This window comes from Meleagris gallopavo, chromosome 11, assembly GCF_000146605.3.
Source record: "Meleagris gallopavo isolate NT-WF06-2002-E0010 breed Aviagen turkey brand Nicholas breeding stock chromosome 11, Turkey_5.1, whole genome shotgun sequence".
NCBI classification, from domain to species: domain Eukaryota; kingdom Metazoa; phylum Chordata; class Aves; order Galliformes; family Phasianidae; genus Meleagris; species Meleagris gallopavo.
The window spans coordinates 21,701,310-21,712,519 of record NC_015021.2 but is presented as its reverse complement, the minus strand read 5'-3'; the positions used below and the strand labels follow the sequence as shown (position 1 = coordinate 21,712,519).

At 39.9% G+C, this 11,210-nt stretch overlaps 1 protein-coding gene and 1 long non-coding RNA gene across 7 annotated transcripts in view; one reads left to right on the top strand and one right to left on the bottom strand.

Annotated features, from left to right (window-relative positions):
- Positions 1-4,682, bottom strand: part of LOC104912717 — a 9,309-nt gene extending 4,627 nt beyond the window's left edge. Inside the window, exons 1-2 of the long non-coding RNA XR_794840.3 lie at positions 4,575-4,682; positions 4,345-4,455 (exon numbers count right to left, since the gene is read on the bottom strand). This is a non-coding gene — a long non-coding RNA (uncharacterized LOC104912717). The remainder of the gene's footprint in view (positions 1-4,344; positions 4,456-4,574) is intronic.
- Positions 2,294-11,210, top strand: part of LOC104912718 (serine palmitoyltransferase small subunit B-like) — a 9,965-nt gene continuing 1,048 nt past the window's right edge. The window contains exons 1-5 of one of the 6 annotated variants that reach the window (XR_004160879.1): positions 2,294-3,371; positions 3,799-3,901; positions 4,367-4,479; positions 8,018-8,151; positions 9,869-9,947. The gene's annotated coding sequence lies outside the window, so the exon portion shown is untranslated. The other 5 variants (XM_010716975.2, XM_031555009.1, XM_031555007.1 and 2 more) reach the window with 5 other exon arrangements.

The window sequence follows — 11,210 nt, the reverse complement described above, 5'->3', positions numbered from 1 at the left end:
CACACACACACCATCTGTATATCCATTGATTATACACCACCTAATACATTACTGTTCTATTTGAATCAGTGGCAGAGATACAGTTAAGGTGACTAGCTTGAGTACTCAGAGCTCCCCCCTTCTCCAGACTCTTAAAGCTATGAGTATATGGACAAACAGCCTTCAACAGAAGCACACTTCCTGACTGCATTCTCCATATGTAGAGTCAGGAGAGCAACAACTGCCTTAGCTACACTGAGGAGGATTTCAGCGTATGCCAAACTTTAGATAAGTTTGCCCTTTGTTTTCAAAATGGGCTTTGTTTTTTCTCACCCTCAAATGACACTCCACAGAGATTCTAAAGAGCTACATCTGGAATGAGGGAAATATGGCTGAAAGGATTTAATTTATCATTAGAATAAGATCCAGTATGTCATCCAGATAGGAAAGTGAGCCAGGGATGAATGTTTGAAATAAAAATTTATGAAACATGAAATGAGCTTTAATAGTAAGTCTGCGAAGTCTGGAAACAATAGGTCTCTCAGGAGTGGCAGAGTCCTATTTTTATGGTGCTCTGATAGATGGGAAGGTGATAAAGTGCTGTATATGAGGAAAGAACTAAAAACGTAATTGAACATGGTTCATAAATCCATGGAGATCCAAAAGCTACATGCTGAGTACTAATTCCTGCTGGGAAATGTTTCTATTTAGTTACACTGTAAAGGTTAATAGTAAATATAATCTAACAACTGTAAATCTTTGGTTTATTTTTCTTCTAAGATATGACTTACCATTGACCTTCTGTTATCTATCATTTGAAGATTCTGTCTGCATTTTCCAGTAAAAGCTCGTCTTCCTCTTTTTGATTAAATTAGACTATGAACTCAGATTTTGATTTATATGGGGTAGCAACGTCTCGTTCTTCCAGAACTGAAAATGTCCTCATTTAAGATCAGATCAGAAGATGGGATGAAAGCCTTTTATAATTTTGAAAGGAATCAGTCTTTTTAGGCCAGTCTCTACATCTTTGTTATTAATCATAAAGATAGATACATATAAAAGAAGATATTTTTACATCTATACTAAAATTCAGAGAATTCTACATTGACAAATGGCTATTAATAAGAGAAGGATATAAAGAGAAATGTAAAAAGACCTTCTGGCTTAAAGGCCCACTGCTTTCACAGTTTGCAACTATGAAGGGGCACCAAAGATGCTAATGCAGTTCACTCTTAAGTGAAAAGTTGATGAACTTAACTTGAAGAAAGATTAAATTACAGAGAACTGGAGCTGAATGAAAATATTTCAGAGCGCATTTAACTGGTTCTATTTCTTGTTCATTGCTTTCACACATTTATTTCTCCTCTCATGGATGCAAGGCCATTTACTGTCATCATTTAATATCAATATGCCATTGCTTCTGAATCCTTCCGGCCCTGCAGTTGACACAACTGAAAGACCACATAAATCTGTCCAACAAGCTGCTTTCTACCTTCTAACATGCTACAGCATCCCTGCCTTTGAGGCGTCTGAACAAAAGAAAGCACCATTAATGCATACCAAACATCAAGAATCACAATTCCTCACTCACCATTTAACCATTACCATGCTTTTCCTTGACCAAAATAAAAACACAATAATCCTAGTTCTTCTTAAACTACTGTTTAGCAAATAACTGTATCATGTTTAACAGACCATCCGCCTTTTAGGTACGTATGTACAAGATACCATCCTGCTGGTAGTCCTTAATTACAGCAGAAATAAAGCTACAGAAAAAGAAACCTCCCTGCTGATCCATAAATGAGTTCTTTTCAGCAGTATCAAATAATTTTCAGAAGACAGCAATAAAATCAAAGAAATTTCACACATACAAAAAAGTGTTTTATAGGAGTACTGTTAAAGCTGACGTAAAAATTTCATAATGTCATCTTATTGTACCACTAGAACTGTATATAATGTTCCAGCAGTCATGTATGTACAAACACAATGTGTAATAATAGGCACACAGACTGTTTTGATATTACTGTAAATTGCAAGCTATGAATATATCTATATTCCTTTTTTTTCCCCCCATGTATTTCTATTTTATTTTTGTCAGTGGTGATTTGGGAATTCCACTGAAGGTATACTCCTGTTTCTTATGCCATACTCCTAGAGAAACTAGGACACATAAAAGAAATGTCTAAATGAGGAGAATTCATACACAGGAAAAAGCCTGAGCTTCTGTCAAAATAATATGAATAAAGAAGCAGCATCACTGATCACCCTGACAGTGGAAATGCAGAAGATTTGTTTCCTGATAGAAAAATCATAAAGAATAAAATTTGCCTCAAATTCTCACTCACAGTTAAAGTCATTATTCAGAAATTAAAGGAATAAACAATGAGATAGATCCACTTTCCCATTAGGTGTTAATTCCAAATAATGGAATTAATGGGCCTGACTCCAAAAAAGCTAACTGCAAGTTCCAAATCCATGATCCCTGGTTTACAGTGGTTAACTGTAGCACTGTTAAGCAAAATACAGAATGTAATTCCATGTATTTTAGCCCTATTATTTCATAAAGTTTCTTATATGGAAAGACTGGACGAAAAGGAAATGCAGTCAGATAAGTTAATGTGCATAGAGGAGATACTTCAAATCTTTAGGACCTTTGTAGTTAATTCAAACATTGTTCGCTGATATTTTCTTCTCAAACAACAAAATTCCAGTTCTCTAGCTAGGTACATTAACTCTGAACATAAACAGAAGCATTCTATGCAGATTCAGTTGTCTGACACTCTCAGACTTGCAAGTTTGTTTTTTTTTTTACATGGGACATTATTCTTCAATGCCAGAAGAAAAAATTTGTCTCCATCCTGATCAGATATGAAAACAAGGCTTTTCCCCTCCGTGTGCCACAGTAGATACAAAGTTTGGGGAAAAAAATAATATCTGGGGAAAAGAGAAGTGTTATTTGTGTTATTTGCTTGTGGCCCAAACACAGCTTTAATGAGGTAGAATAAATGTCTTAAAGCAGAAAAACAGTTTTAATCTGCCGACTCTGTTTCTAAAACACAGGATTAATTCTAACATTTCTGCTCAGCCCATTTGCTTGTCCTGAGATGCATGTATTATAGCTACAGGGCAACAACAAACAAAATGCATAAAGGACTTGCAGAGTGCACAGTCTAATTAGCATTGCAAGAGAAAAAGGTGACAGAACACACTTTGACTCCTGAAGCATCCTGGTCTGGGAGCACTGACAGGCGTGCTGGCATTTTCCATTGTGCTGAAGCTTTGCTTTGCTTTGCAGTTGGAAGCTCTTTGGGAGAGCAGAGATGGTGATCAAAGAAAGGGCACAGTTCTCTCTGGGTACAAGCATCTCTGTTCTGCAAGCTGAGCTCAAACCTGTGAGTGTGAGTGGGTCTGCCACATGGAGGAGGCAGGATTTGCTGGGCTGAAACAGCCTGGCTATTGCTTTCTGTATTTTTGTAGAAAGCAATGATCATTAATATTTATTGCATAGTATTTATTTGTTAATATTATTTATTAATAATTATTTCAGCCTGGAAAATGCACATTCCTCTCCTTTAATTGCGCAGCATTGCTGGTGGGCCTCTTTTTTCTTTGTCAAGCAGACAGGATATGCAAGTTGCAGGGTTTGCTGTTTTCTTAGTCTTTCCTTGATGTCAGTGTATTTAGAAGGCTTTCATTTCCTTATCCCTATTCTCACTTTCATTGCCATGATAGGATGTTCGCTTCTCTAGTTCTTAGGAGTCAGCAATTACAATTGATTTCCTAAGTTTTCAACTGTCTCTTCTTTCCCTCCTACTGCAGATTAAATCTCACAGGACACCATCTTCTGTCCTATGAAAAGCACGTAAGGGGCACTCTGGGATAGTTCAGCAGAAGACTTCTATCTATCTTTCTATTATAACAGGTAATTTGTGCAACATCTTTTTCCTTTCAGCAGCACATGGAATATACTTTCTCTTCACAAGACACCACAGATTAAAATAGAATTCATAAAATGAAGGGGCAAAAGGAAATTTTGCATATAAGGCTATAAATAGGTCTAATTTGACAACACTGATAAAGGCTAAAACTTGAAATAAGTTTTAGATAAAGTCCATGAATGTTCACCAAAGTGTCCTTTTGGAGAAATAATGCGTATTATTGAGATGAATTATACCATTTCCCAGTGCTTTCTCCTTGCACTGTTTTCACTTTTTACACTGATTGCTCAAATCCACTGCACATACAATTAATTCAGGATTCACTGTGCACACCAAAAGTGCCTACAAAGGCAGGAGCAATTTTTTTGCTCATAACACATAATGAGTTATCTTGCAGTAAAAAAATGTATGACTGATTAGATTTTACCTGAGTTTTCTTCTTTTTACAGCCTATTTGGATTTTAGTCAGCAGGATTGTGGCTGTGGTGCACAACACTGCTATCATGGCAGACTGTGCTCACAAATCCAGGAGGTCCACCTGAAGTAAAAGAGACAGGTTTGTGTAAGTAAAGACCTTTTATTTGTTTGAAAGTGATGCATTTCCTATCCTGTCTGAGCTGGAGGAAAAATTAAGCTTGAAAAAATAATAATAATAACCTTTTGCGCAGTGCTTTTGCTGCAGCAGAGACTAAGAGGACCACATTGACATTTTCCCCTCACGTTGCGCCCGCCCGCTGTCCCTCCCTGAGGGAGCTTTTCTTCCCGCCCTTTCCCCGGGACTATCATTCCCAGCAGCCCTTGCGGTGACCTCCCGCCTCTTGCACGGGCTCGCTGCCGCGGGGGCTGCTGGGACTTGTAGGCGTCTGACCCCCAGACGGCTGCTGCGGGGAGTTCGGGCGGGCTCCGCTGAGCCGCTGAGGTGAGGTGACGGCGAGAAGGCGGGAAGGTACGCGGCCCGGCTATGGGGAGCGGAGTGCGCTGAGGAGATTTTGCGTGGACGCTCCTCTCCCTCTTTTGTAATGAACAGCTGTTAGGGATCCAAACAGCCATTATTCTTTTGATGCGCCCAACGTGGCATGCTCTACAGCTGGACGTGTTCAGGATCATCATAGAATCACAAAGGTTGGAAAAGACCTCCTGTCATGACACCTCCACAATCATCCACTTCAACCGTCCACCTATCACCAGTATTGCCCACAGTTCAGTGGGTTGGAGCACAGCTGAGGTTTGCATCAGTTCTGTGCCATCTCTCCAGACTGTTGCTGCAGAAGCACAGCTGAGTCAGCTCCAGAGTCCTTAATTAAAGCTGGAATTTCATTCAAGTGCATAGCTGAAATGTTTACTGAGGCTCTTCACCAGAGGTGCGTGCACTTCTGATGTGAATGAGGAGGGGAAAAGAAATGAGAAAACAGAGACAGGGACACGATGTCCCTGACCAGTGCTACTGGAAAGCTCCACTTCTCATCCTGTGCCACTCAACTGTGGTATCACTTATTTTTCATAACAATGTGACTGTTATTGCGCATTTGGTTTGCAGTATGCACAGCTGTTTTTATATGAAAACTGAATGAAATTTTATTAGTAGATACAGTGAGAGCTCTCCATGTTGTTCCAGACTGTTTTTCAGACCATATGTGCTCAGGATCTGCAAGGTAGCTAGTGTGGTACTGTCCTTAGTATAAAGTAGAACACAGGTTAGAAAACAGGCAAACCTTGGTGTAAGGAGATCTTCCTATTTTATCATGGGCTGCAACAGCAGAATTCCCCATGAGATAGTGATTTGTGTACGGCTGGGATGCAGGTAGGCGGAAGAAACTTGCTTTGGTTGCCTACGTACCAGGGATAGCTAAATAACATACCGTGTGAGGGGCAGGTAAATGAGCTGTGCAATGAAGTAAAACAAATACAAGGCGGAAGATCTTGGTGCATTACTCTTTACAACTGGCCCATTTCAGTGCCCAAATTTTATGAAACACTCTGTTCTTGAAATATTAAATGGTGTCATCTTACATCATGCCAATAACTTCTGGGTCAGCCATGCATGTTCCTTATGCTTCTGGAGGTTGTTACTGTCCATGGTTTTCACTAATTATCAGTTCTTAATGTGGAATTAAAACAGATCCTGAACTGGTCTGACCAGGTGTGAAGCACCATGCTGGAAAACTGTATGACTCATGCAGGCAACAATGTAATAACTGAGATACGTTATTTGCATTACTAATAGAAGTAAGTCATTCCTCAATAAGCTGGAGCCAAGACACATTCCTCATCAAGATATTGTCCTTGTCAAGATACATTCCTTGTCTCTGTTGTGCTCCTGTACGTGCCTAACAGCTGATTCCAGGGGTGATACTGCTTGAGCTAGACCTGCTGGGTACCAGGATATGTGAATCCACATGCTAGATACTTTACACCATGCAAAGTCTTTCTAAGAACTGACCTGTTCTGTTACAGTAGAAAGTAAAGTAGTAGTCTTTCTACTTTCTGAGAGCAGTAGTGTGTATTCTGTAGGTTCTTTGAAGCAGCATGATTTTGTCGACAAGCCAAACAAAAGTTTCTCTATATAAGACATTCCTTATTGCTGGGTTTCCATATGCTATGAAGCTAGTTCTCAGGTGTCCTGAGGACACAGGATAACTATCGCAAGCTGCAGATGTTTATAGGAGGAGGTTGGCAGCACCATTTGTGATCAGATCATCCTGTGGTATGATTCCATAGCAGGTTAAGCTCACCTTAGACTGTTTTTGACTGTGTTAATTTTACTGCATTATACAGGTGTGAAGCAGCCATTTCAGGCATTTTTAGCTTGGTCTTCTAAGGAAATCAAGCTTATATCCTTTCACTACTTCTGTCTCTGTACTCCCACATAGCATACTTTTTAACCCATGACCAATTTCAGTTAGACTGGGAAGAGATGCTGATCTCAAATATATCTTCATATGGAGAACCTCTCTGAACTGACAATAAGGAGGATTTCTTTCAGTGAAGTAGGTGTTCGAATGTTTCTGGTTTGCTTTTTAAATTTTTCTTTCCCATGCTAAAAAGAATTATTGCTGTATCACTCCATGACCTTTTATGTGGCTGTGTTCAACTCTGTTTGGCTGGAAACCAGAGTGAGAAGCAGCAAACAGAGGTTTTGCAATTTAATTACCTGCCAGCCTCGGCATAAACCTGGGCAACACAACTAAAAGACCTCAGAACAACCAGAAACAGCTGTTTCTGGCAGTTGCAGGATAAGCTTGTTGAGAAGCTGCCTGGATGTTCTCCTAGCAGACAATCTGTCCATGAGTTGCTGCCTTTTGGGTACTGACACAATTGGAGGGAGAAGTAAATGGGACTGGGAAGGGAACACACCAGTCAGATTAACAGTACACTGCAGGATCAAGGGATAAGGCTCAGGGAGACAGCCCAATTACCTGCTTTTTGCATACACGTTGCCAATTTCTGTTTTACCAGCAACTGCAGAGATTAGTTTTTTAATTAATTGGGCTCAGGGCTGGACACTGCTAGTTAGGGAGATGGAAGGCTAATTCTTGATGGCACTCGGGAAGTAATAAAGCTCTCATAACATGTTTTGCTGTACTTTTCATGTTCCCCTTTTACCAGATTTATGTAAATTTGTGTTGATGTGATGCTATGAGTCAGTGCTGACTTGTCCTGGAGCACAGATAAGTTGATTCCAGATATGCACCTTAGAGGAGAGCTCTGCAAAATGTAGAGATGGTGTTGAAAAGGGGAAGGGAACAGCTCCTTTGGGACAAGGCTCTCTTTGGGAAAGCCTCTGCTGCTTTACAGAGCTGCAGCAAAACTGCTTTGAGATCTTTGTGGAAAAAAAAAACAAACCTTTGTTCTTGCATCTGCACTCATCCATCACTATAATAGTACTACGCATCACAATATGGGTTTGTTTTCTGTTTTGTTTTGTTTTGATCTTAAAGACTATTTCCATTTATTCTCTGTGAAGGAAAATGATCTTAAGGCGCGTAGACTAAAACTGGCATAAAAAGCAGGCATTTCAGGCAGATTTTGTATTCTGAGTCAGTTGTATTCTGTGATTGTGAACTGTGAAAGGTATTTATGAGTTCTTATTTCCCCTTTAGGTAAAAGCTGGGAGAAGCAGCAGGAGTGGCTGTACAGAGAGCCCCAAAGAGAGCTTCACACCCCCACCCAGGACCTGCTTACAGCGTCATGTCAAGAATGGATTCTGCTTATCCTGACATTTCATTCCTGTGAGGTAGGCTCTGCTTCTGCACTAACAGCTACCCCTTGCACGGCTTTTGGCTTCAGGTAAAAATTTAAATGTTTCTAAAGCTGTTAGAACTAAAGCAAACTCACACAAGTCGTTTCTTTCTGCATTGTTTAAACTTGTGGAATTTATTACTGAAAATAACAGTGGAGCAATATAAAAAAAGAATGAAAATAGCTGTACAGTTTTGCACTTGGAATGGCAGAAGTACCTAAGTGAATTTCCTTGGCTCTTACACAAATACTTTTCTGAGAGAAGTCAGGCTGAGGTGAACAGACTTCTGCCTCCTGCTGCCCTGGCAGAGCTCTGCTGGTGCCTGTGGCTGATACAACCAGCTAGGAAGGTGAGTGACTAGAAGTAGGGCTGCTGGCCTGTCAAGAACATAGGTGCTATGGTCTGCAAGTGTTGCTTCTCTTGTACATAAAACAACTGTGTTACTTCCATGTTGTTTTTCATCAGTGGTTTTTGAAAAGCCCCTGAAAATGTCTCCTCCCACTCCATGCCCCGGTGCTCTGTTACAAAACCTAGCCTGAAAGGTATAGTTGAAATCAGAAATGGCTGAGGTAAGAATCTTGCAGAAATATTCAGGGCAATAATTTCAGCACTTATGAATCTACCCTGCAGACCACAGCCCAAGTTATATCCTCCTTAGCGCAGTAGTTTGTCTACCTTTAGAGACAGGGCCTTGTGGCTCTGCCATAGAAGGCAATGTGGCATCTTAACTACTGCTGCCAGAAGTGCTTTACCATTTCTTTAATTTTCTGTGTGAATTGGGCAGTATTTGAACAGAAAGCCTATTATTTTTTTATTTTATTGAAAACTACAGGGGAAAAAAAAGGTTGAAGGACTAAGTCAGCTTTTACTAATGGGTCAACTCCGGCTGTTTGGTAAGGAAGGGAAGCAGGAAGGTGTGGCAGTGATGCCTTGGACATTGCTTGTGGGATATTCTTCCTAAGTGAATCTGATTCAGATTTGGAAATGATTTGACTGCAGGCAGGTAGTTTAGAACATAATGTATTATGCAGATTTCTACCTAATTTACTTGTCAAATTAGATCATTAAAATACCTCAAGTACTTGTGGCTTGGTATATTTTTGTAGCATTTTTAAGGCAAATTCACCAGCTTCTGCTCAGATAAATCTTGTGTTCTGTCCTCCATGGTGTTCCGATCTGTGGGTGTGGGGCTGGGAGACAAACACACAGGGAGAACTGAGAACTGGTTGAAAGTGGTATTAATCAAAGGTTGCAGGAGGTGAAGGCTTCACCTGAGACTTTCCTGTGACATTAATTGAGCTGCATTTTTGTGGCTACGTAACTCTGACACCACATTTTTGCACAAACATTTCATTGCGCCTCGTAGGAACTTTAGCAGCCTGCACTGTAAAGTCCCAAAGCAGCAGAAGTACATTTTTGTCGTTCCCAATTAGAGAAGGCACTAATTATAAACATTTTTTGCTGATTGTCCTATACAGTATTGCAGTTTTGTACGCTCCTCCCTCCCTGCAGATCTTCAACTTTGACTCTACTAATTATCAAATTAATGCCGTCATGAGAGTGCGGTGCCAAGCCAGACCATGGGTGTTCTTATTGCATAATGCAGTTTTGGCCAGAGGAGTTTTTAGCAATAGTGAAGCAGGGCGGGGTATGGAGGACACACTCTGTAATTGAGGATCAAAGGTATTTCTCTCTGCTTCTTGATGTGTAGAGGAGATGTTCAGCTGCAAAAGGCAGAAGTGTCAGGAAGTATCTCTCTAAACATTTTGTCACCAGGGAGAAGTGAAGAGGTAAGTTCTGCTTTTTACAGAATCCGCACCATTTTTTGATAGGAAGATTCTTTCCTCAAAGTAGTTTGGCAATATTTTATTTGATAAGAGGCTTAAATTTCATCTTGATTTAGTAAAAGCTGCATGTGATGCACAGAAATGTGACTGATATAGCAAGGATATTATGAAAAGTAGTTCATACTACTTCTTTTCTACAGAGATATTACCTGTGAGGCAGAAATATGGAAAGTGTTGTAGACAAATGGAAATGATAAGGCAAAATTTCTCTAAAAACTCTTAAGGTGTAGCTTTTGTTAGGATAAAATTCCATTGTCTACAGACCTATGAAGTATTAGTGGTAGCAATGGTAATGGGAGGACGGTTGGACTAGATGATCTTGCAGGTCGTTTCCAACCTTGTGATTCTATGATTCTATGATTTAATTCCTGTGGAATATGATGTTTTCCACAGACCTTGACACCAACAGAAGTTCTAACTTTCCACTTAAAAAGAGGGGGTTTATTTCACCTCCTTTTACATACCAAATGATGAAGCATCAGTGACTGAACAAGTCCTGTTTTCCCTTCACCTCTCCAGTTCTGTATTCTCCCCGTAACTGTATAATGTAACACTAAATAATGATTAGCATCAATCTGAACACAAAGCTTTAAAATAAATGGGCATGTTTTTACTCTTTCAATAGATCAGTGCAGTCTCTGTATATGGACGCACTCTGTGTAGTTGTGTAGTTCTGTGTGTTATTCTGCATACTTCCAACAACAACTGAATCATAAGACTTCAAATACCATCTGCAGTGACAGAAATCAGACTTCTAGCTGAGTTCTACTTCAGAATCCATGACTAGTGAAGAGAGAGCTATGAGTGCTTTCTGAATTAAGCTGCTTTAACGGAATCTGAAATAATACATTGCCAGGAAAAGTTATGAAAGTATTTTGGTTTGGAAAATGGACTTGCAATAATTCTTAGGTAACAGAGCTCTGGAAAAAGATGTTGTGGAGTGTCCTAAGGAATTGCCCCTTATACGGTGGGCTGAATTTGACTCTCTTATTCAGAAGAGGAGGTGGAAAGAGCAAAAGGGGTACAAATGGAGCTTTGCATGGGATAGTCTGTTTCTATCTGGTCATCAATTGTGCTTTAAAATGTGTTTGTGGACTCCGGGTTTTAGTGTTCTTGTGCTTTTATAATATTTGCTAACACTGGTCACTATGGACAGCCTGGATAAAATAGAGTTGCTGTTTTATTTTTTTGCTTTTTTTTTTTCTT